Here is a 24,270-nt window from a genome sequence, read left to right as displayed (position 1 = left end):
TCAGGGGCAAACACGTTTGCTAAATTCTACAAATTTGATACCCTGGCTGAGGAGGACCTGGAGTTCTCTCATTCGGTGCTGCAGAGTCATCCGCACTCTCCCGCCCGTTTGGGAGCTTTGGTATAATCCCCATGGTCCTTTCGGAGTCCCCAGCATCCACTAGGACGTTAGAGAAAATAAGAATTTACTTACCGATAATTCTATTTCTCTATCGTCCTAAGTGGATGCTGGGGTTCCTGAAAGGACCATGGGGGGGTAGCGGCTCCGCAGGAGACAGGGCACAAAAAAGTAAAGCTTTACTAGGTCAGGTGGTGTGCACTGGCTCCTCCCCCTATGACCCTCCTCCAGACTCCAGTTAGATTTTGTGCCCGAACGAGAAGGGTGCAATCTAGGTGGCTCTCCTAAAGAGCTGCTTAGAGAAAGTTTAGTTTAGGTTTTTTTCTTTACAGTGAGTCCTGCTGGCAACAGGATCACTGCAACGTGGGACTTAGGGGGAAAGTAGTAAACTCACCTGCATGCAGAGTGGATTTGCTGCTTGGCTACTGGACACCATTAGCTCCAGAGGGATCGAACACAGGCCCAGCCGTGGAGTCCGGTCCCGGAGCCGCGCCGCCGACCCCCTTGCAGATGCTGAAGCGTGAAGAGGTCCGGAAACCGGCGGCTGAAGACTCCTCAGTCTTCATAAGGTAGCGCACAGCACTGCAGCTGTGCGCCATTTTCCTCTCAGCACACTTCACTGGGCAGTCACTGAGGGTGCAGAGCGCTGGGGGGGGGCGCTCTGAGAGGCAAATATAAACCTTATACAAGGCTAAAAATACCTCACATATAGCCCATAGGGGCTATATGGAGATATTTAACCCCTGCCTGACTGGAAAAATAGCGGGAGAAGAACCCGCCGAAAAAGGGGCGGGGCCTATCTCCTCAGCACACGGCGCCATTTTCTGTCACAGCTCCGCTGGTCAGAACGGCTCCCAGGTCTCTCCCCTGCACTGCACTACAGAAACAGGGTAAAACAGAGAGGGGGGGCACATTAATGGCTATATATATATATATTAAAGCAGCTATAAGGGAGCACTTAATATAAGGATATCCCTTGTATATATAGCGCTTTGTGGTGTGTGCTGGCAGACTCTCCCTCTGTCTCCCCAAAAGGGCTAGTGGGTCCTGTCTTCATTAGAGCATTCCCTGTGAGTTTGCGGTGTGTGTCGGTACGTGGTGTCGACATGTATGAGGACGATATTGGTGTGGAGGCGGAGCAATTGCCAAATATGCAGATGTCACCCCCCAGGGGGTCGACACCAGAATGGATGCCTTTATTTGTGGAATTACGTGATGGTTTATCTTCCCTTAAACAGTCAGTTGAGGACATGAGGCGGCCGGACAATCAATTAATGCCTGTCCAGGCGCCTCAAACACCGTCAGGGGCTGTAAAACGCCCTTTGCCTCAGTCGGTCGACACAGACCCAGACGCGGGCACTGATTCCAGTGACGACGGTAGAAATTCAAACGTATTTTCCAGTAGGGCCACACGTTATATGATTTTGGCAATGAAGGAGACGTTACATTTAGCTGATACTACAGATACCGTAAAACAGGGTATTATGTATGGTGTGAAAAAACTACAAACAGTTTTTCCTGAATCAGAAGAATTAAATGACGTGTGTGATGAAGCGTGGGTTGCTCCTGATAAAAAGTTGATAATTTCAAAAAAGTTATTGGCATTATACCCTTTCCCGCCAGAGGTTAGGGCGCGCTGGGAAACACCCCCTAAGGTGGACAAGGCGCTCACACGCTTATCCAAACAAGTGGCGTTACCCTCTCCTGAGACGGCCGCACTTAAGGATCCATCAGATAGAAAGATGGAAGTTATTCAAAAGAATATATACACACATGCAGGTGTTATACTACGACCAGCTATAGCAACTGCCTGGATGTGCAGTGCTGGAGTAGTTTGGTCAGAATCCCTGATTGAAAATATTGATACCCTAGATAGGGACAATGTTTTACTGTCGTTAGAACAAATAAAGGATGCATTTATCTATATGCGTGATGCACAGAGGGATATTTGCACACTGGCATCTCGGGTGAGTGCTATGTCCATTTCAGCCAGAAGAGCCTTATGGACACGACAGTGGACAGGCGATGCGGATTCAAAACGTCACATGGAGGTTTTGCCGTATAAAGGGGAGGAGTTATTTGGAGTTGGTCTATCAGACTTGGTGGCCACGGCTACTGCCGGGAAATCCACTTTTTTACCTCAAGTCACTCCCCAACAGAGAAAGGCACCGACCTTTCAACCGCAGCCTTTTCGCTCCTACAAAAATAAGAGAGCAAAGGGCTTGTCGTACCTGCCACGAGGCAGAGGAAGAGGGAAGAGACACCAACAGGCAGCTCCTTCCCAGGAACAGAAGCCCTCCCCGGCTCCTGCAAAAACCTCAGCATGACGCTGGGGCCTCTCAAGCGGACTCGGGGACAGTGGGGGGCCGTCTCAAAAATTACAGCGCGCAGTGGGCTCACTCGCAGGTAGACCCCTGGATCCTGCAGATAATATCTCAGGGGTACAGGTTGGAATTAGAGACGGATCCTCCTCATCGTTTTCCTGAAGTCTGCCTTACCAACCGTCTCTTCCGAAAGGGAGAGGGTGTTGGAAGCCATTCACAAGCTGTACGCTCAGCAGGTGATAGTCAAAGTACCCCTATTACAACAAGGAAAGGGGTATTATTCCACTCTATTTGTGGTACCGAAGCCGGATGGCTCGGTAAGGCCTATTCTAAATCTGAAGTCCTTGAACCTCTACATAAAAAAGTTCAAGTTCAAGATGGAGTCACTCAGAGCAGTGATAGCGAACCTGGAAGAAGGGGACTTTATGGTATCCTTGGACATCAAGGATGCGTATCTACACGTTCCGATTTACCCCGCACACCAGGGGTACCTCAGGTTCATTGTTCAAAACTGTCACTATCAGTTTCAGACGCTGCCGTTCGGATTGTCCACGGCGCCTCGGGTCTTTACCAAGGTAATGGCCGAGATGATGATTCTTCTTCGAAGAAAAGGCGTATTAGTTATCCCATACTTGGACGATCTCCTAATAAGGGCAAGGTCCAGAGAACAGCTGGAGACAGCTTTAGCACTATCTCAAGAGGTGCTAAGACAACACGGGTGGATTCTGAATATTCCAAAATCCCATTTAATCCCGACAACTCGTCTGCTGTTCCTAGGAATGATTCTGGACACGGTTCAGAAAAAGGTTTTCCTTCCAGAGGAAAAAGCCAAGGAGTTATCCGATCTGGTCAGGAACCTCCTAAATCCAGGAAAAGTGTCAGTACATCAATGCACAAGAGTCCTGGGAAAAATGGTGGCTTCTTACGAAGCAATTCCATTCGGCAGATTCCATGCAAGAATATTCCAAAGGGATCTGTTGGACAAATGGTCAGGGTCGCATCTGCAGATGCACCTGCGAATAACCCTGTCACCAAAGACAAGGGTGTCACTTCTGTGGTGGTTGCAGAAGGCTCACCTATTAGAAGGCCGCAGATTCGGCATTCAGGATTGGATCCTGGTGACCACGGACGCCAGCCTGAGAGGCTGGGGAGCAGTCACACAAGGAAGAAACTTCCAGGGAGTATGGACGAGTCTGGAAAAGTCTCTTCACATAAACATTCTGGAACTAAGAGCAATCTACAATGCTCTAAGCCAGGCGGAACTTCTCCTGCAAGGAAAGCCGGTGTTGATTCAGTCGGACAACATCACGGCGGTCGCCCATGTAAACAGGCAGGGCGGCACAAGAAGCAGGAGTGCAATGGCAGAAGCTGCCAAGATTCTTCGCTGGGCGGAGAATCACGTGATAGCACTGTCAGCAGTGTTCATCCCGGGCGTGGACAACTGGGAAGCAGACTTCCTCAGCAGACACGATCTTCATCCGGGAGAGTGGGGTCTACATCCAGAAGTCTTCAACATGTTAATAGACCGTTGGGAAAGACCAATTGTAGACATGATGGCGTCTCGCCTCAACAAGAAACTGGACAAATATTGCGCCAGGTCAAGAGATCCACAGGCAATAGCTGTGGACGCACTGGTAACTCCTTGGGTGTACCAGTCAGTGTATGTGTTTCCTCCTCTGCCGCTCATACCAAAGGTATTGAAGATCATACGGCAAAGAAGAGTAAGAACAATACTAGTGGTTCCGGATTGGCCGAGAAGGACTTGGTATCCGGAACTTCAAGAGATGCTCACGGACGAACCGTGGCCTCTACCTCTGAGAAGGGACCTGCTACAGCAGGGTCCCTGTCTTTTTCAAGACTTACCGCGGCTGCGTTTGACGGCATGGCGGTTGAACGCCAGATCCTAAAAGGGAAAGGCATTCCAGAAGAAGTCATTCCTACCTTGATTAAGGCACGGAAGGAAGTCACCGTGAAACATTATCACCGCATTTGGCGAAAATATGTAGCGTGGTGCGAGGATCGGAGGGTTCCGACGGAGGAATTCCAACTGGGTCGTTTCCTACATTTCCTGCAATCAGGATTATCTATGGGTCTCAAATTGGGATCCATTAAGGTTCAAATTTCGGCCCTGTCAATATTCTTCCAAAAAGAATTGGCCTCTGTCCCTGAGGTCCAGACTTTTGTCAAGGGAGTACTGCATATACAGCCTCCTGTGGTGCCTCCGGTGGCACCGTGGGATCTAAATGTAGTTTTAGATTTCCTCAAATCCCATTGGTTTGAACCATTGAAAAAGGTGGATTTGAAATATCTCACATTGAAAGTGACTATGTTACTAGCCCTGGCCTCTGCCAGGAGAGTATCTGAATTGGCGGCTTTATCTTATAAAAGTCCTTATCTAATCTTCCATTCGGATAGGGCAGAACTGCGGACTCGTCCGCATTTTCTCCCTAAAGTGGTATCAGCATTTCATCTGAACCAACCTATTGTGGTGCCTGCGGCCACTAGCGACTTGGAGGACTCCAAGTTGTTGGACGTTGTCAGAGCCTTAAAAATATACATTGCAAGGACGGCTGGAGTCAGAAAATCTGACTCGCTGTTTATATTGTATGCACCCAACAAGTTGGGCGCACCTGCTTCTAAGCAGTCGATTGCTCGTTGGATTTGTAACACAATTCAACTTGCACATTCTGTGGCAGGCCTGCCACAGCCTAAAACTGTAAAAGCCCACTCCACAAGGAAGGTGGGCTCATCTTGGGCGGCTGCCCGAGGGGTCTCGGCATTACAACTCTGCCGAGCAGCTACGTGGTCGGGGGAGAACACGTTTGTAAAATTTTACAAATTTGATACCCTGGCAAAGGAGGACCTGGAGTTCTCTCATTCGGTGCTGCAGAGTCATCCGCACTCTCCCGCCCGTTTGGGAGCTTTGGTATAATCCCCATGGTCCTTTCAGGAACCCCAGCATCCACTTAGGACGATAGAGAAAATAAGAATTTACTTACCGATAATTCTATTTCTCGGAGTCCGTAGTGGATGCTGGGCGCCCATCCCAAGTGCGGATTATCTGCAATACTTGTACATAGTTATTGTTAACTAATTCGGGTTATTGTTAAGGAGCCATCTTTAAGAGGCCCTTTCTGTTGTCATACTGTTAACTGGGTTTAGATCACAAGTTGTACGGTGTGATTGGTGTGGCTGGTATGAGTCTTACCCGGGATTCAAAATGCCTCCCTTATTGTGTATGCTCGTCCGGGCACAGTACCTAACTGGAGTCTGGAGGAGGGTCATAGGGGGAGGAGCCAGTGCACACCACCTGACCTAGTAAAGCTTTACTTTTTTGTGCCCTGTCTCCTGCGGAGCCGCTACCCCCCCATGGTCCTTTCAGGAACCCCAGCATCCACTACGGACTCCGAGAAATAGAATTATCGGTAAGTAAATTCTTATTTTCTCATAGTCCGTAGTGGATGCTGGGCGCCCATCCCAAGTGCGGATTGTCTGCATTACTTGTACATAGTTATTGTTACAAAAATCGGGTTATTGTTGTTGTGAGCCATCTTTTCAGAGGCTCCTTCTGTTATCATGCTGTTAACTGGGTTCAGATCACAAGTTGTACGGTGTGATTGGTGTGGCTGGTAATGAGTCTTACCCGGGATTCAAAATCCTTCCTTATTGTGTACGCTCGTCCGGGCACAGTATCCTAACTGAGGCTTGGAGGAGGGTCATAGGGGGAGGAGCCAGTGCACACCAGCTAGTCCTAAAGCTTTTACTTTGTGCCCAGTCTCCTGCGGAGCCGCTATTCCCCATGGTGCTTTCGGAGTCCCCAGCATCCACTACGGACTATGAGAAATAGAATTATCGGTAAGTAAATTCTTATTTAAACTGGACTGTCCAACACAGCGGCAGGGATATTTTCGGAACCTGGGGGAGGGAGCCTATAATGGGCATAATAAATGATTTGGACCAGTTTATGCGGAGACCCGAATACCCACCGAAGGTCTCGATAACCCGCAGCACAGTGGGCATCTCCACCGCGTAGTCTCGAAGGAATAACAGCAAGTCATCCGCATAAAGGGCTATTTTATCGGTGCAGGAACCCGTACCTATTCCCCCAATGTCCGGGTGCGATCTAATCAAGCAGGCGAGGGGCTCTATGGCTATGGCAAACAGGGCAGGAGAGAGGGGGCATCCCTGTCTGGTGCCCCGTGTCAAAGGGAAGGAGGAGGAAATATAGCCGTTCACCAGGACCCTGGCACGTGGATTCTGGTATAACAGTTTGATCCACTGAATAAAGTTTGGGCCAAAGCCCATGTTCCTCATGACTCCCCATAGGTAAGGCCACTCAACACTGTCGAATGCCTTGGCTGCATCCAATGAGACCACAGCCGCGTCCGAGGGGAAGCCGCGAGGAGCCTGCAAAATGGTGTATAGCCTGCGCAAGTTAATGGATGTGGATTTCCCAGGCATGAAGCCGGTTTGATCCGGATGAATTATAGATTCAATTACTAGGTTGAGCCGGATAGCAAGAATTTTCGCCAGGATTTTGGCGTCAGTGGGGATAAGGGAGATCGGCCTGTAGGAAGCATTATGAGAATCGCCTCGGACATTGAGGGAGGAAGGCTGTTAGCGGCAAACATTTCAACGTACGTGTCAAGCAGCTGCGACCAAAAAAGTCAATGTATTGTTTATATAGTTCCGTGGGAATACCGTCACTACCCGGGGATTTACCACCAGGAGACACCTCCACCGCCGACGTCACCTCCTCCAAGGTCAGAGGCGCGTCCAAGGCGTCCCTAGCCTCAGGCGAGAGTTTAGAAAGGGGAATATTTGTCAGGTACAGGTCTAATTCCTCTGTGGAACATGTCAGTCGGCTATCGTATACCTCCCTGAAGTAGCCAAGGAACATCTGTGCGATGTCAGGGGTGGTATCTACCATGAAGCCGTCGGAGTCAAGCAGCTGCGCTATCGTGGTCCCAGGTCGATCGTAATGCACTAAGTGGGCCAGCAAGCTACCTGGTCTGTCCGCCTGCATATAGATGTTAGTGGCCCTAAACAAAAGGGAACGTGCATTTTTGTCTGAAAGGTGAGCCAGCCAGGCCTCCTGAGCCACCAGCCAGCGGGCCTTCAGCGCGGGGGTACCCTCAGTCAGGTATCGCGTCTCCAGATCCCTACACTCAGTCTCAAGCTGTCTTTCCATCGCCCTGCTAGCCACCTTGCAGGCAGCAATTTTGCCAATCAATGTACCTCGCAGATACGCTTTGAATGCATCCCAAACAACCGGGGCCGATCCCACATTATCCGCAAAAAATCCCTCCCATTTAGACGCTAAATCCGGGCAATCGCCCAGCGGGGCCAGCCAAGATGGGTGCAGTCGCCAATATGACTGTCCCCTCTGACAGTCCCCGTCTATTGAGAGCACCAGGGGCGAATGATCGGACACCCCCCGTGCTTCGTAGCGGACATCCGTCACACCAGGCAGAAGCCCAGGTGAGACCAGGGCCAGGTCGATTCTGGAAAAAGAGCCATGTGTACCCGAATAACAGGAGTATTGCCGAAGAGTAGGATTCCGAATCCTCCAGACGTCTACCCACTGCATGCTATCTAGAAAATCTGCAAATTTAGATCCAGATGAGGTTAAGCCGCCCCCCGTCCCTTGATCACGAGGAGCTCTCCATCTGTCCAAAGAGGCATCCAACACAGCGTTGAAGTCCCCCAGGCAGATGACAGGGGTATGGGGGGAGGAGGCAACAAATGAGGCGGCCTTTTGCAGGACAACATATGAAAAAGGGGGGGGAACATACACAGACAATAGGAAAAAATTACGTGAGAACAGTTTACATTCTATGAACACGTATCTACCATGCGGATCTGTATTTACTCTGATCATCTCAAACTGTACGGTCCTCCTTATCATTACCGACACCCCTCGGGAATAAGAGGAGTGCGAGGAATGATATGCCCACCCCACCCAAGGCCTGCGGAGCGACAACAGCCTATTTCCCTCCAAATGGGTTTCGCTTAGACACATGATATCCGGGCCATATTTCTTGATCATTTTAAATACTAAGGATCGCTTTACTTTGTTGTTGATGCCCCGGACATTCCACGCCAAGATTTTTAAGGGAGGCATGTCGGCCAAGTCATCAACAGGGGCACAACACTTCTAACAACCACCCATCCACCCGGCGCTCCGCTCACGTATTCATGTCGTCCGCAGGCCCCGGACCCCGAGCCGAACCCCTGAAAACAGTGCGACCCCACCACACCCTCTAAATAACAAGTATATAGGCTTCGTAAGTTCAAAACCTAAAACAGAAAAATAACTGCTGAGGGGCCAACAGCGGCCCCCAAGCATCCCCCCACCCCGTATACCTCCCCGAACTGTGGCATACCCATATCCCTAACCGAACTCTAGCCCTGGAGATCCCAAAGCCTACGGCAACACTGTACTAGGCGTACAGATCAAAACAACCCAAATATCTAAACCTTTATGCGTTTATACGTTTATAACACTTCTCAGCAAAGTCCAGAACCACTAAACGAGAGGAAGCTCCCTGGACTTATACTTGCGGAATGTAGGCCCATAGAGGAGGGCGACCCGATGTCAGCCTGGAGCCAGCTGGCGGGCCCCTGGAGCATATCTGTCCAACCAGGAAGCCGCTTCCCTGGGCGAGTTGAAGAATTTGGTCTCCCCGTCCGCCACCACACGCAACCTGGAGGGAAACAGCATCGAGTAGGGTAGGTTCAGGTCACGAAGGCGTCGCTTTATGGGAAGAAACTGGGCTCGGTCTTTTTGAACGTCTGCTGCAAAGTCCGGAAATGCCGACACCCGGATTCCATTCCGGATCAGGGGGCCCTTCACGCGTCCCAGGCGCAGGACTGAGTCCCGGTCCTTGTAGTGCAGGAATTTTGCTATAAAAGTTCGTGGTGGGGCGCCTGGGGGTAAAGGCCGGAAGGGCACGCGGTGAGCCCGCTCCACTGCAAACTGAGAGGTAAAGGATTCAGCACCGTATGCCTCTTTTAGCCAGGATTCCAAGAAATCTTCGGGATGTGCCCCCTCTTCCTTTTCGGGGAGGCCTACGAACCTCACATTATTTCTGCGGAGTCTGCCCTCCATGTCCAGGAGTTTGGTTTGCAACGTTGTGACTTGTTGTGTGACTGCAGTCACCGATCGTTGTAGAGGACCGCTGAGGTCTTCCAGGTTGGAGACCCTTGTCTCAGTTTCGCCCACCCTCTCCCGTACTCGCTGGACGTCCTGTCGCAGCAGTGATAGATCACACTGCACCTTCTCCATCTTGTCCGACAGACGTTGTTCACTGGCCGCTATGGCCTCCAGGACCTGCTGGATGGAATGAGCAGATGGCTGTGCGTTCGCCCCCGAGTCGGACCCAGCCGATGGGTCCATTCTGGCAGGGGGGGAGAGCTTAGGAGATAACTGCGTCGACTGGGATGCAGGTTGTCGAGCAAACTTCTCCAGTTTAGCCGCGGCCGCACTCTGGCCGCCCCTCACCATCGTGTTAAGGCCCAGCAATACTGAGAGTCCCAATATTCAGTGTCCAAAAGTATAACAGTGGGCGGTAAATGCAGTATCAGCAGCACGCCAGGCACTGGGATAGCCAGCTGTTATAGTGAAGGGAGAAGGGGGACCAGGGGAGTCCAGTGGTATAAATAAATATGTCCAGTGTGTGATACTCCAACAATATAAGCAATTGGCAGGGCTGCTGGGACAAGATCCAATCCTCCAGCCCAGTATAGTCTTCATCCACACTGCACCTTGCTGTGAGTAGTAATACAGGGAGCTGCAGGTAAAATGGCCGCCCAGCACACAGATTTCTCCCTCTTCCCTCCCTGCACCAGCCTTCAGGGGAGCAGGATAATGTATATGTGGAGCCCTGGGGGTGCAGGAGTGGGGTGCCGCTCTTCTCCGGTGCCGCTGGCCGCCGTGACCGCCTCGGGCGCTCGATCGTGTGCGCGCGCGCACGCGCCCGGCGGAGCTCCAAAGTCGAGGCCGGGGACTGAACTGCGGCCTAGGCCGGGAGTCCGGGCGGCCGCCGACGCGAGCCGGGAGCGCTCGCACGGATCTTCAACGGTGCCCGCCGCCTCCCCAGTACCTCCAGGCAGGAGATGAGTCCAGAGGAGACCACAATCAGAGCCCCAGGATTGATGCAGGATTAATTATCCAGGGAGCTCCTCGGTCTCGCTGCCTAGTCCTTTGCCGCCGTGGCCACGCCCCCCTTGTTGTTTGTTTTTAATGGCAGTAACATTCCAAGTATCAGAGAGAGGGGCAGTAATTATTAAAGTTCATTTCTTAACTCGCCCTAGCCTCCAGAGGTGCCTCAAGTGAGGTATATAGCTGCACTTACTTGTCCTGCAAGTGGACTTGCAGGGAATTAGATCGCCCTTTTAGTATTAAATTGCTCATAGCAACTAATCTGCTTTAAGGTAACATCAAGTACAGTATATATTATTATTATTATTATCCTTTATTTATATGGCGCCACAAGGGTTCCGCAGCGCCCAATTACAGAGTACATAAACAAATAATCAGGCAGACAAACAGCAACTTACAGTTGACAATATAGGACAAGTACAGGGTAAATAAACATAGCTACATCAGCAGATGACACTGGAATAAGTATCAGGTGGCAAAAGACTGCTGGATTTGGTGCAGTTGAATATTATTAAAGTAAGAAAAGGATAAGCACATGAGGGAAGAGAGCCCTGCTCGTGAGAGCTTACATTATAAAGGGGAGGGTAGACAGACAGAGGTGAGACAGATGGGGTACATAAAGAGCGTGGAACAGAGGTTTAGGATGAGATTTGGCTGGGTTTGGTGAAGAAGTGGGTCTTGAGAGCCCGTTTGCGGTTTTGTAGAGAGGTGGAGAGTCTGAGGGGGAGAGGTAGGGAATTCCAGAGAAGTGGTGCAGCACGTGAAAAATCTTGGAGGTAGGAGTGGGAGGAAGTAATCTGTAGGCAGGAGAGTCGACGTGCATTAGCAGAGCGAAGAGGGCGGGTGGGAGTGTAAAGGGAGATACGGTCAGAGATGTAGATGGGAGAGGAGTGAGTGAGGGCTTTGTAAGCAAGTGTGAGAAGCTTGAAATGGATTCTGAAAGGGAAGGGGAGCCAGTGAAGGTCTAGTAAGAGAGGAGAGGTGGACGTAGTGCGTTTGGTGAGGAAGATGAGCCGGGCAGCAGCATTGAGTATAGAGTGGAGTGGAGAGAGGTATTTGTCAGGAATGCCAGTTAGGAGGAGATTACAGTAGTCCAGTCTGGAGATGACCAGTGAGTGGATAAGAGTCTTAGTAGCATCCTGGGTCAGAAAGGGTCTGATCCTGGAAATATTTTTTAGATGAAAACGGCAGGTTTGTGAGAGGTGCTGAATGTGTGGTTTGAAGGAGAGGGAGGAGTCAAGGATTACTCCAAGACAGCGCACTTGGGGGCTAGAGGAGATAGTAGTGCCATCAATAGATAATGAGATTGTAGGAGGTGAGGTTATGCGGGAGGGAGGGAAGATGATCAGCTCGGTCTTAGACATGTTAAGTTTAAGAAAGCGCTGGGACATCCAGGAAGAGATAGCAGAGAGACAGTTGGAGATACGAGTGAGGAGAGCAGGGGAGAGGTCTGGAGAGGAAAGATAGATTTGGGTGTCATCAGCATAGAGATGATATTGGAAACCAAAAGAACTAATGAGCTTACCTAGTGAGGACGTGTAGAGAGAGAAGAGTAGAGGACCAAGGACAGAACCTTGGGGTACCCCTACAGTTAGTGGAAGTGAGGGGGAGGTAGAGTCATAAGAGGAGACATAGAATGAACGGTCAGAAAGGTAGGAGGACAGCCAAGAAAGGGCAGTGTCACGCAGACCAATGGAGTGAAGAATTTGCAGTAGGAGAGGATGGTCCACAGTGTCAGAAGCAGCAGAGAGATCCAGTAGAATAAGTAGAGAGTAGTGTCCCTTAGATTTAGCAGCATGGAGGTCATTGCATACTTTTGTAAGGGCAGTTTCAGTGGAGTGGAGAGGACGGAAGCCAGACTGGAATGTGTCAAGCAGTGAGTGTGAGGAAAGAAAGGAAGTAAGGCGGTTGTAGACAATACGCTCAAGGAGTTTGGAGGCAAAAGGGAGGAGAGAGATGGGTCGGTAGTTGGAGAGAGTGTTTGGATCAAGGGTAGGTTTTTTAAGACTAGGAGAGATGAGTGCATGCTTGAAGGCAGAGGGGACAGTGCCTGATGAGAGGGAGAGATTGAGAAGGTGGGAAAGATGGCAACAAGCACAAGGAGAGAGGTAGCGGAGGAGGCGGGAGGGGATAGGGTCAAGTGGGGAGGTGGTGGGGGGACAGGAACGAATGAGGGCCATGACTTCCTCTCCAGATGCATGGGAGAAAGATGTCAGAGTAGGTGCGAGGGATGGGGAGGGTTGGTAAGGGATGGGAGAAGGCTGGTTACTGATGGTCTGGTGTGATGTGATGTCCTGACGTATGGAGTCAATTTTGGATGTGAAGTAAGTGGCAAAGTCAAGAGCAGAGAGTGAGGAAGGGAGACGAGGTGGGCAGAGGAGTGAGTTGAGTGGTAAAGAGGCGCCGGGGCTTGGAAGACTGGGAGGAGATGAGGTTCTTGAAGTATGACTGTTTAGCAAGAGAAAGGGCAGCACTGAAGTATGAGAGCATAAGTTTGAAATGGAGAAAGTCTGCCTTAGAGCGTGATTTCCTCCAGTGTCGCTCAGCAGTACGTGAGCATTTTTGCAGATATCTGGTGCATTTGGTGTGCCAGGGTTGAGGTGTTAATTTGCGAGGGTGAATAGTGGTTGGTGGAGCAACAGAGTCAAAAGCAGAAGTAAGGGATGCATTGTATGTGGAAGTGGCTTGTTCAGGGCATGAGAGAGAGAGAATAGGAGAGAGAAGCGAGTCAAACAAGGAGGAAAGGAATGTGGTGTCAATAGCTTCAATGTTACGCTTAGTGATGGTAGCCTTAGGAGGTAGAGATGGGGAAGTCGAGAGAGATAGGTTAAAGGAGAGCAAGTGGTGGTCAGAGAGGGGAAATGGGGAGTTGAAAAAATCTGAAATATCACAGCGGTGAGTGAAGACCAGATCCAGTGAGCTCCCATTCACATGGGAGGGTGAGGAGGTCCACTGGGAGAGACCAAGTGAAGAGGTGAGGTTACTGAGTTTAGAGGCAGGGGATTGTGTGGGGATGTCAATAGGGATGTTGAAATCACCTAGGATAATGGAGGGAATGTCAGTAGTGAGGAAGCCAGGAAGCAAATTTGTCGATGAATTTGGAAGCAGTGCCAGGGGGGCGGTAAATGACAGCTACTCTAAGATGTAATGGTTGGAAGAGGCGTATAGTATGGACCTCAAATGTAGAGAATGTAAGGGATGGTTCTAGTGGTACGAGTTGGTAGGAGTAACTAGAAGGTAAAAGGACCCCAACACCACCCCCCATGGTGACCCCCAGGTCGGGGTGTGTGTGTGTGTGAATGTGAGGCCCCCAGCCGAGAGAGAAGCAGGAGAAGTAGTGTCAGAGGGCGTAATCCAAGTTTCAGTAATGGCTAGTATGTGTAGGGAGTTGGAAATGAAAAGGTCATGAGTGGGGACCAGTTTGTTACAAACAGATCTGGCATTCCAGAGGGCACAGGATAGGGGGTATGAGTTTGTGGGTAGAAACTGGTTGCTATGGGCAACGTCTCCACTCTTTACTGCTAGATACATAACCCTTAGCGGCTGTTAAAACACCAGTGAAAGGAGACGGGTCCACATTACAACATACTTACCTACTCTCCCGGAATGGCCGGAAGCTCCCGAAAATCAGGTGGCCCTCCCGGCACCCTAGAAGAATAGGCAAGTCTCCCGATTCTTTCAACCCTCCCCCGGGCCCGGGCCTTCCACTTTGTGAGTGATGACACAGTGCTTGCTGAATCACGTCATCGTAGCAGAGGGCCATATGATGATGGTAATCTTTGCGTTATATGGTGGCGGTGTGGCTACAATGATGTCATTGCGAGCGCCACGCACCTGTGCAGCTACATTTACATGTACTCTCCCTCACCCCTCCCCCTGTGATGCTTCATTAGAGAGAGAGAGAGAGCTGCCAGGAAGTCTGCAACTATGCATTACACCATACCTGTCACACGCACACTGTTTTTACTCATTGTTGCAGGCTGTTCTCCTCTATTAAATCTGTCCGTGCGCCATACTGTTTTTGCATTACACCTCTGGTCACTGTGAATGCACCCAATAAACTTTTTACCAGCTATGACAAGTAGATTTGCAACCATCTTTCATGAATCCATTGCTCTCAGCCTGTCTGCATTATACAATAGATAGTTTAGTAGTCTGATGTTTATACTTTATTTTCATAGCAAGGTGTCATTCCCACAACTGATGTCTAGTATATTATTGTCATGTTTGACATGTTAGAACACAGCACAAACTGTTTCTCATGTGGTAACGTGTTATCAGTGCAGTAAACTGTATTGGTAAAAGTCAGAACATGAAGATTGCATGGAGAACTCATTAGAAACACATAACTTCAGCACGTTACTTTTAATGCTGTAATTCCCACTTCTTTGCGTGCGTCTTTACAATTTCTGCTTCATTTCATGCAAGTCCTTTGCCGCACACTAGCTAAGACTTGTTTGGGGTTGAGGTGTAAATCTGGGGATCCGGTCTGAAGAACGACAGTGTCTAGGTCGACAATGTTTAGGTCGACCACTATAGGTCGACAGTCACTAGGTCGACATGGATGGAAGGTCGACAGGGTTTCTAGGTCGACATGTGCTAGGTCGACAGGTCTAAAGGTCGACATGAGTTTTTCACATTTTTATTTTTTTTTGGATTTTTTCATACTTAACGATCCACGTGGACTACGATTGGAACGGTAAAGTGTGCCAAGCGGTAGCGGAGCGAAGGCACCATGCCCAAAGCATGGCGAGCCATGCGAGGGGACGCGGTGCACTAATTTGGGATCCCGGTCACTTTACGAAGAAAACGACACCAAAAAAAAAAAAATCCTCATGTCGACCTTTAGACCTGTCGACCTAGCACATGTCGATCTAGAAACCTTGTCGACCTTCCATCCATGTCGACCTAGTGACTGTCGACCTATAGTGGTCGACCTAAACATTGTCGACCTAGACACTGTCGATAAAACGAACCACACCCGTAAATCTGTAGGTGACAAGTGTGCCCAGTCACACAATGCAGGAATTTGGATGAAATCCATTGTTCAGCTCTATTGAAGTTATGTGTTGTGCATGTTGTTTATGTGTCTAGGCGATTAACATGCTGCTAAGTAAACATTTTTGAATACTACACACACTGCAGCCATTGGGCGGTATCCTGTTAGAGGAGATAAAACATTGGATGCAAAAAAAAGTACATCTTGCGCACTTTTTTTTCCGGACGTTTTTCACACTTTTTTTCCAGGGTTTACCAATATTTTGTTACAGGCTGTCCAAATATTATCGCTTGTAAAAACAAAAAATAAAACAAACCGCTTTCCTCCCGAAAACAGTCAGGTTCAGTGAAACGGGGGGGTGTCCGGGGATTTGGTTTCACCTGGCCGACGCAGTGTCCCAGGCTGGGACTGTAGTGAGGATACCACAGCCTGGGAGCCAGCACTCAGTGCCGTGACCGCCGCCGGGGAAGCGAGAGCAGTGCCGCATCCCCTCTCTTCCCCTGCCCTCGACGGCAGTCCCGTAACAGGACGCTGTCATGTGACCGAGGAGCCGGAGGTCAGCGCTACCCTGCCTGCACCAGGAGCTGTCAGGAGACGGCACCCAGTGCAGTTAAAAAAACAAAACAAAAACCCCAGATAAGCCGCAGCTCGTGCCTCGATAAGACACCGCTTATATCATTACCCGTGGTATTGTACCGTGGGTAATTGGATATCCCTCATTGTATATTGTTTATTGCATGACGTTCTGTTATCTGAAGTTATACGTGGCAGATGGCAGTGGTGGGCGTCGTACAAGTTTTGGTGATCTCTCCTCATAAACTCCAAGTGTTTCATTCGCCCATACTTGCCTGTTATGAATTACTGGCCACTATCATTGTCTTGCTTGGCCTTTATTTTTAGACTACATCTTTACCTGTCCTTCTTGATCTTTTGCTCTTTATTCCCAAAATATTGACTCCTTCCCTGACCACAGCCTTCCACGTTACATCACATGACTGGTACATCATTGGGAACAGCATATTTGTGTTCCTATTTACCAACCAATAGCACTTGGTTTGGCAATTATTATTATCCTTTATTTATCTGACGTCCTAAGTGGATGCTGGGACTCCGTAAGGACCATGGGGAATAGCGGCTCCGCAGGAGACTGGGCACAACTAAAGAAAGCTTTAGGACTACCTGGTGTGCACTGGCTCCTCCCACTATGACCCTCCTCCAGACCTCAGTTAGAATCTTGTGCCCGGCTGAGCTGGATGCACACTAGGGGCTCTCCTAAACTCCTATAAAGAAAGTATATTTTTGTTTTTTTATTTTACAGTGAGATCTGCTGGCAACAGCAGCGAGGGACTAAGGGGAGAAGAAGCGAACCTACCTAACTGGTGGTAGTTTGGGCTTCTTAGGCTACTGGACACCATTAGCTCCAGGGGGATCGACCGCAGGACCCGACCTTTGTGTTCGTTCCCGGAGCCGCGCCGCCGGCCCCCTTACAGAGCCAGAAGCAAGAAGTGTTCCGGAAAATCGGCGGCAGAAGACTTCTGTCTTCAACAAGGTAGCGCACAGCACTGCAGCTGTGCGCCATTGCTCCTCATGCACACCTCACACTCCGGTCACTGATGGGTGCAGGGCGCTGGGGGGGGCGCCCTGAGGGCAATATAAGACACCTTGGCTGGCAAATCATCACAATATATAGTCCCAGGGCTATACATGTGATAAATTACCCCTGCCAGAATCCATGAAAAAGCGGGAGAAAAGTCCGCCGAAAAAGAGGCGGGGCTATCTCCCTCAGCACACTGGCGCCATTTTATCTTCACAGTGCAGCTGGAAGATAGCTCCCCAGGCTCTCCCCTGTAGTTTTCAGGCTCAAAGGGTTAAAAAGAGAGGGGGGGCACTAAATTTAGGCGAAACATGTGTATACAAGCAGCTATTGGGGGACAAATCACTCAGTTATAGTGTTAATCCCTGCATTATATAGCGCTCTGGTGTGTGCTGGCATACTCTCTCTCTGTCTCCCCAAAGGACTTTGTGGGGTCCTGTCCTCAGTCAGAGCATTCCCTGTGTGTGTGCGGTGTGTCGGTACGGCTGTGTCGACATGTTGGATGAGGAAGGTTACGTGGAGGCGGAGCAGAGGCCGATAAATGGGATGTCGCCCCCTGTGGGGCCGACACCAGAGTGGATGGATAGGTGGAAGGTATTAACCGACAATGTCAACTCCTTACATAAAAGGCTGGATGACGTAACAGCTGTGGGACAGCCGGCTTCTCAGCCCGCGCCTGCCCAGGCGTCTAAAAGGCCATCAGGGGCTCAAAAAAACGCCCGTTACCTCAGATGGCAGACACAGATGTCGACACGGAGTCTGACTCCAGTGTCGACAAGGTTGAGATATATACACAATCCACTAGGAACATCCGTTACATGATCTCGGCAATGATAAATGTGTTACACATTTCTGACATGAACCCAAGTACCACATAAAAGGGGTTTTATTTTTGGGGAGAAAAAGCAGCCAGTGTTTTGTTCCCCCATCAGATGAGTGAATGAAGTGTGTAAAGAAGCGTGGGTTCCCCCGATAAGAAACTGGTAATTTCTAAAAAGTTACTGATGGCGTACCCTTTCCCGCCAGAGGATAGGTCACGTTGGGAGATATCCCCTAGGGTGGATAAGGCGCTCACACGTTTGTCAAAAAAGGTGGCACTGCCGTCTTAGGATACGGCCACCTTGAAGGAGCCTGCTGATAAAAAGCAGGAGGCTATCCTGAAGTCTGTATATACACACTCAGGTTCTATACTGAGACCTGCAATTGCCTCAGCATAAATAGTGCTGCTGCAGCGTGGTCTGATACCCTGTCAGATAATATTAATACCCTAGACAGGGATAATATTTTGCTAACATAGAGCATATTAAAGACGTCGTCTTATATATGAGGGATGCACAGAGGGATATTTGCCGTCTGGCATCCAGAATTAATGCAATGTCCATTCTGCCAGGAGGGTATTAGAGACCCGGCAGTGGACAGGTGATGCTGCCTTTAAAAGGCACATGGAGATTCTGCCTTATAAGGGTGAGGAATTGTTTGGGGATGGTCTCTGGGACCTCGTATCCACAGCAACAGCTGGGAAGAAATTTTTTTACCTCAGGTTTCCTCACAGCCTAAGAAAGCACCGTATTTTCAGGTACAGTCCTTTCGGCTTCAGAAAAGCAAGCGGGTCAAAGGCGCTTCCTTTCTGCACAGAGACAAGGGAAGAAGGAAAAAGCTGCACCAGACAGCCAGTTCCCAGGATCAAAAATCTTCCCCCGAGTCCACCGCATGACGCTGGGGCTCCACAGGTGGAGACAGGTGCGGTGGGGGCGCGTCTCGGGAACTTCAGGGACCAAAGGGCTTGCCCACAGGTGGATCCCTAGGTTCTGCAAGTAGTATCACAGGGATACAGGCTGGAGTTCGAGGCGACTCCCCCTCGCCGTTACCTCACATCAGCCTTGCCGGCTGCCCTCGGAGAAAGGTAGTACTGGCGGCAATTCACAAGCTGTACTTCCAGCAGGTGAAATCAAGGTACCCCTCCTTCAACAAGGCCGGGGTTACTATTCCAAAATGTTGTGGTACCGAAACCAGATGGTTCGGTGAGACCCATTCTAAAATTGAAATCCTTGAACACTTATATACGAAGGTTCAAGTTCAAAATGGAATCGCTCAGGGCGATTATTGCAAGCCTGGAGAATTTCAGGGTATCACTGGACATCAAGGATGCTTACCTGCATGTCCCTATTTACCCTCTTCACCAGGAGTACCTCAAAATTGTGGTACAGGATTGTCATTACCAATTACAGACGTTGCCGTTGGTCTGTCCACGGCACCGAGGGTATTTACCAAGGTAATGGCCGAAATAATTATCCCGTACTTGGACGATCTCCTTATAAAGGCGAGGTCCAGGGAGCAGTTGTTCGTCGGAGTAGCACTATCTCGGGAAGTGCTACAATAGCACGGCTGGATTCTGAATATTCCAAAGCCGCAGCTGGTTCCTACGACGCGTCTACTGTTCCTGGGTATGGTTCTGGACACAGAACAGGATAAAAAGGGTTTCTCCCGGAGGAGAAGTCCAAGGAGTTGTCGTCTCTAGACAGAGACCTCCTAATACAAATACAGGTGTCGGTGCATCAATGCACGCGAGTTCTGGGAAAGATGGTAGCTTCTTACGAAGAAATTCCATTCGCCAGGTCCCATGCAAGGATCTTCCAGTGGGATCTGTGGGACAAGTGGTCCGGGTCGCATCTTCAGATGCATCGGCGGATAACCCTGTCTGCAAGGGCCAGGGTGTCGCTGTTGTGGTGGCTGCAGAGTGCTCATCTTCTAGGGGGCGCAGATTCGGCATACAGGACTGGGTCCTGGTGACCACGGATGCCAGCCTTCGAGGCTGGGGGGCAGTCACACAGGGAAGAAACTTCCAAGGCCTATGGAAAAGTCAGGAGACTTCCCTACACATAAATGTTCTGGAACTAAGGGCCATTTACAATGCCCTAAGTCAGGCTAGACCCCTGCTTCAACACCGGCCGGTGCTGATCCAGTCAGACAACATCACGGCGGTCGCTCATGTAAACCGACAGGGCGGCACAAAAAGCAGGATGGCGATGGCAGAAGCCACAAGGATTCTCCGATGGGCGGAAAATCATGTGTTAGCACTGTCAGCAGTGTTCATTCCCGGAGTGGACAACTGAGAAGCAGACTTTCTCAGCAGACACGACCTCCACCCGGGAGAGTGGGGACTTCATCCAGAAGTCTTCCAAATGATTGTACACCGTTGGAAAAGGCCACAGGTGGACATGATGGCGTCCCGCCTCAACAAAAAGCTACAAAGATATTGCGCCAGGTCAAGGGACCCTCAGGCGATAGCTGTGGATGCTCTGGTAACACCGTGGGTGTACCAGTCGGTGTATGTGTTCCCTTCTCTGCCTCTCTTACCCAGGGTAATGAGAATAATAATGAGAGGAGTAAGAACTATACTCATTGTTCCGGATTGGCCAAGAAGAGCTTGGTACCCAGAACTCCAAGAAATGATCTCAGAGGACCCATGGCCTCTGCCGCTCAGACAGGACCTGCTGCAGCAGGGGGCCTGTCTGTTCCAAGACGTACCGCGGCTGCGTTTGACGGCATGGCGGTTGAACGCCGGATCCTGAAGGAAAAGGGCATTCCGGAGGAAGTTATCCCTACGCCAATTAAAGCTAGGAAAGAAGTGAACGCAAACCATTATCACCGCATATGGCGGAAATATGTTGCGTGCTGTGAGGCCAGGAAGGCCCCAAAGGAGGAATTTCAGCTAGGTCGATTTCTGCACTTCCTACTGTCAGAGGTGACTATGGGCCTAAAATTGGGTTCCATTAAGGTCCAGATTTCGGCTCTATCGATTTTCTTCCAAAATAGAACTGGCTTCACTGCCTGAAGTTCAGACTTTTGTTAAGGGAGTGCTGCATAGTCAGCCCCCGTTTGTGCCTCCAGTGGCACCGTGGGATCTCAATGTGGTGTTGGATTTCCTGAAGTCGCATTGGGTTGAGCCACTTAAATCCGTGGAGCTAAAATACCTCACGTGGAAAGTGGTCATGCTGTTGGCCTTGGCGTCGGCCAGGCTTGTATCAGAATTGGCGGCTTTGTCATGCAAAAGCCCTTATCTGTATTTTATATGGATAAGGCGGAATTGAGGACTCGTTCCCAATTCCTTCCTAAGGTGGTATCAGTTTTTCATGTGAACCAACCTATTGTGGTGCCTGCGGCTACTTGGGACTTGGAGGATTCCAAGTTACTGGACGTAGTCAGGGCCCTGAAAAGTATATGTTTCCAGGACGGCTGGAGTCAGGAAAACTGACTCGCTATTTATCCTGTATGCACCCAACAAGCTGGGTGCTCCTGCTTCTAAGCAGACTATTGCTCGCTGGATCTGTAGCACGATTCAACTTGCACATTCTGCGGCTGGACTGCCGCACCCTAAATCTGTAAAAGCCCATTCCACAAGGAAAGTGGGCTCTTCTTGGGCGGCTGCCCGAGGGGTCTCGGCTTTACAAATTTGCCGAGCTGTTACTTGGTCGGGTTCAAACACTTTTGCAAGAGTCTACAAGTTTGATACCCTGGCTGAGGAGGACCGAAAGTTTGCTCATTCGGTGCTGCAGAGTCATCCGCACACTCCCGCCCGTTTGGGAGCTTTGGTATAATCCCCATGGTCCTTACGGGGTCCCAGCATCCACTTAGGACGTCAGAGAAAATAAGATTTTACTCACCAGTAAATCTATTTCTCGTAGTCCGTAGTGGATGCTGGGCGCCCATCCCAAGTGCGGATTGTCTGCAATACTTGTATATAGTTATTGCCTAACTAAAGGGTTATTGTTGAGCCATCTGTTGAGAGGCTCAGTTATATTTCATACTGTTAACTGGGTATAGTATCATGAGTTATACGGTGTGATTGGTGTGGCTGGTATGTGTCTTACCCGGGATTCAAAATCCTTCCTTATTGTGTCAGCTCTTCCGGGCACAGTATCCTAACTGAGGTCTGGAGGAGGGTCATAGTGGGAGGAGCCAGTGCACACCAGGTAGTCCTAAAGCTTTCTTTAGTTGTGCCCAGTCTCCTGCGGAGCCGTTATTCCCCATGGTCCTTACGGAGTCCCAGCATCCACTACGGACTACGAGAAATAGATTTACCGGTGAGTAAAATCTTATTTTATATGGCGCCATAAGGGTTCCGCAGCGCCCAATTACAGAGTACATATGCACATAATCAAAACAGGAAAACAGTGACCTACAGTTGAAGACAATATAGGACAAGTACAGGGTAACTAAGCATAACTACACCGGTAAACAACATAGAGATAAGTACCAAGGCGGCCAAAAACTGCGGGATTTGGACAGTTGAGGATTATTAAAGTAAGAAAAGGATAAGCACATGAGGGAAAAGGGCCCTACTCGTGAGAGCTTACATTCTAAGGGGAGGGGTAGACAGACCGGGGTGAGCACATGGTTCCAAGTAATCGATGAGAATAACACCTCGGCAATCCCAGAACAATGTGGCCATGACGTTGTTTACTGATCACTGTGATTTAAATTCTTTTGGGCTAGGTAAACTTGCTTTGATTTGGGCCGTTGTTTCTGGGTCATAAAGGAATACCCAGGTCTTATCTTCTGTAATGAAATTTTTCAAAAACGTCTCCAGGTTGGCTTCAAAGTTGGTAAAAAGGTCATTGCACACTTCCACCCTCATTCCGAGTTGTTCGCTCTGTAATTTTCTTCGCATCGCAGCGATTTTCCGCTAATTGCGCATGCGCAATGTTCGCACTGCGACTGCGCCAAGTAAATTTGCTAAGAAGTCTGGTATTTTACTCACGGCATTACGAGGTTTTTTCTTCGTTCTGGTGTTCGGAGTGTGATTGACAGGAAGTGGGTGTTTCTGGGCGGAAACTGGCCGTTTTATGGGAGTGTGTGAAAAAACGCTGCCGTTTCTGGGAAAAACGCGGAAGTGGCAGAAGAAACGGGGGAGTATCTGGGCGAACGCTGGGTGTGTTTGTGACGTCAAACCAGGAACGACAAGCACTGAACTGATCGCACTGGAAGAGTAAGTCTCGAGCTACTCAGAAACTGCAAAGAAAAATCTTTTCGCAATATTGCGAATACTTCGTTTGCAATTCTGCTAAGCTAAGATACACTCCTAGAGGGCGGCGGCTTAGCGTGTGTACTGCTGCGAAAAGCGGCTAGCGAGCGAACAACTCGGAATGAGGGCCTCTGGGTCTTATGATCCCTGGTTAATTGCCTTGGAACCCAATTAGCACACACTTTACGATACCCCAATTCATTGATTAGTGTTTCTACAGTGCCAAGGCTACATTCATTCAAGTTCATCACTGATGTCTCTGATGGTCACACCACGGTCTTTCTGAGTCATGGCATCGACTTTGTGTTGGTTCTCTGCTGTCACTGCAGTTGACGGTCTACCACCACGAGGTTAGTCGCACTCGGACGATTCTCCCGATTGAAAACGCTTCATCCACCTTCTGACATTGCTACAGTATAGTCAATTGTACGTTCACCATACACATTTTTCAGTCTTCTGTGTATTTGTGTAGCTCTGCAGCCTTCTTTTTCCAGAAATTCAATGACTGCTCTTTGTTTCACCTTGGATTCCATGGTATTTCTTGGACTACCTAAACCAAAATACGTATATACAGTTGTGCTCATAAGTTTACATACCCTAGCAGAATTTGTGATTTTCTGGCCATTTGTCAGAGAATATTAATGATAACTCACAAACTTTTCTTTCACTCATGGATAGTGTTTGGGTGAAGCCATTTATTGTCAAACAACTGTGTTTACTCTTTTTAAATCATAATGACAACATAAACTACCCAAATGACCCTGATCAAAAGTTTACAAACCCTGGAGATTTTGGCCTGATAACATGCACACAAGTTGACACAAACGGGTTTGAATGGTTACTAAAGGTAACCATCCTCACCTGTGATCTGTTTGCTTGTAATCAGTGTGTGTGTATAAAAAGTCAGTGAGTATCCCCAACTTATCCTTTTCGTGTTCCCCGAGTAGCACTTTCCATTTAGTACTAGCGCCATGCGCGTACCAACGCAAAACGGGGGCGTACCAGCGGCGTATCCCTAACCCTGCCACCTCTCCTCCTACTCTATTC

General features: G+C 49.5%; 1 protein-coding gene across 1 annotated transcript in view; it reads left to right on the top strand.

Annotated features, from left to right (window-relative positions):
* The window catches only part of TYRO3 (TYRO3 protein tyrosine kinase), a 455,756-nt gene that overhangs the window by 140,732 nt on the left and 290,754 nt on the right, over positions 1-24,270 (top strand). The gene's annotated exons all lie outside the window — the stretch shown is intronic.

The sequence above is a fragment of the Pseudophryne corroboree genome, chromosome 12, assembly GCF_028390025.1.
Source record: "Pseudophryne corroboree isolate aPseCor3 chromosome 12, aPseCor3.hap2, whole genome shotgun sequence".
In the NCBI taxonomy this organism is placed as follows: domain Eukaryota; kingdom Metazoa; phylum Chordata; class Amphibia; order Anura; family Myobatrachidae; genus Pseudophryne; species Pseudophryne corroboree.
This window is presented reverse-complemented; position numbering and strand designations above follow the sequence as displayed.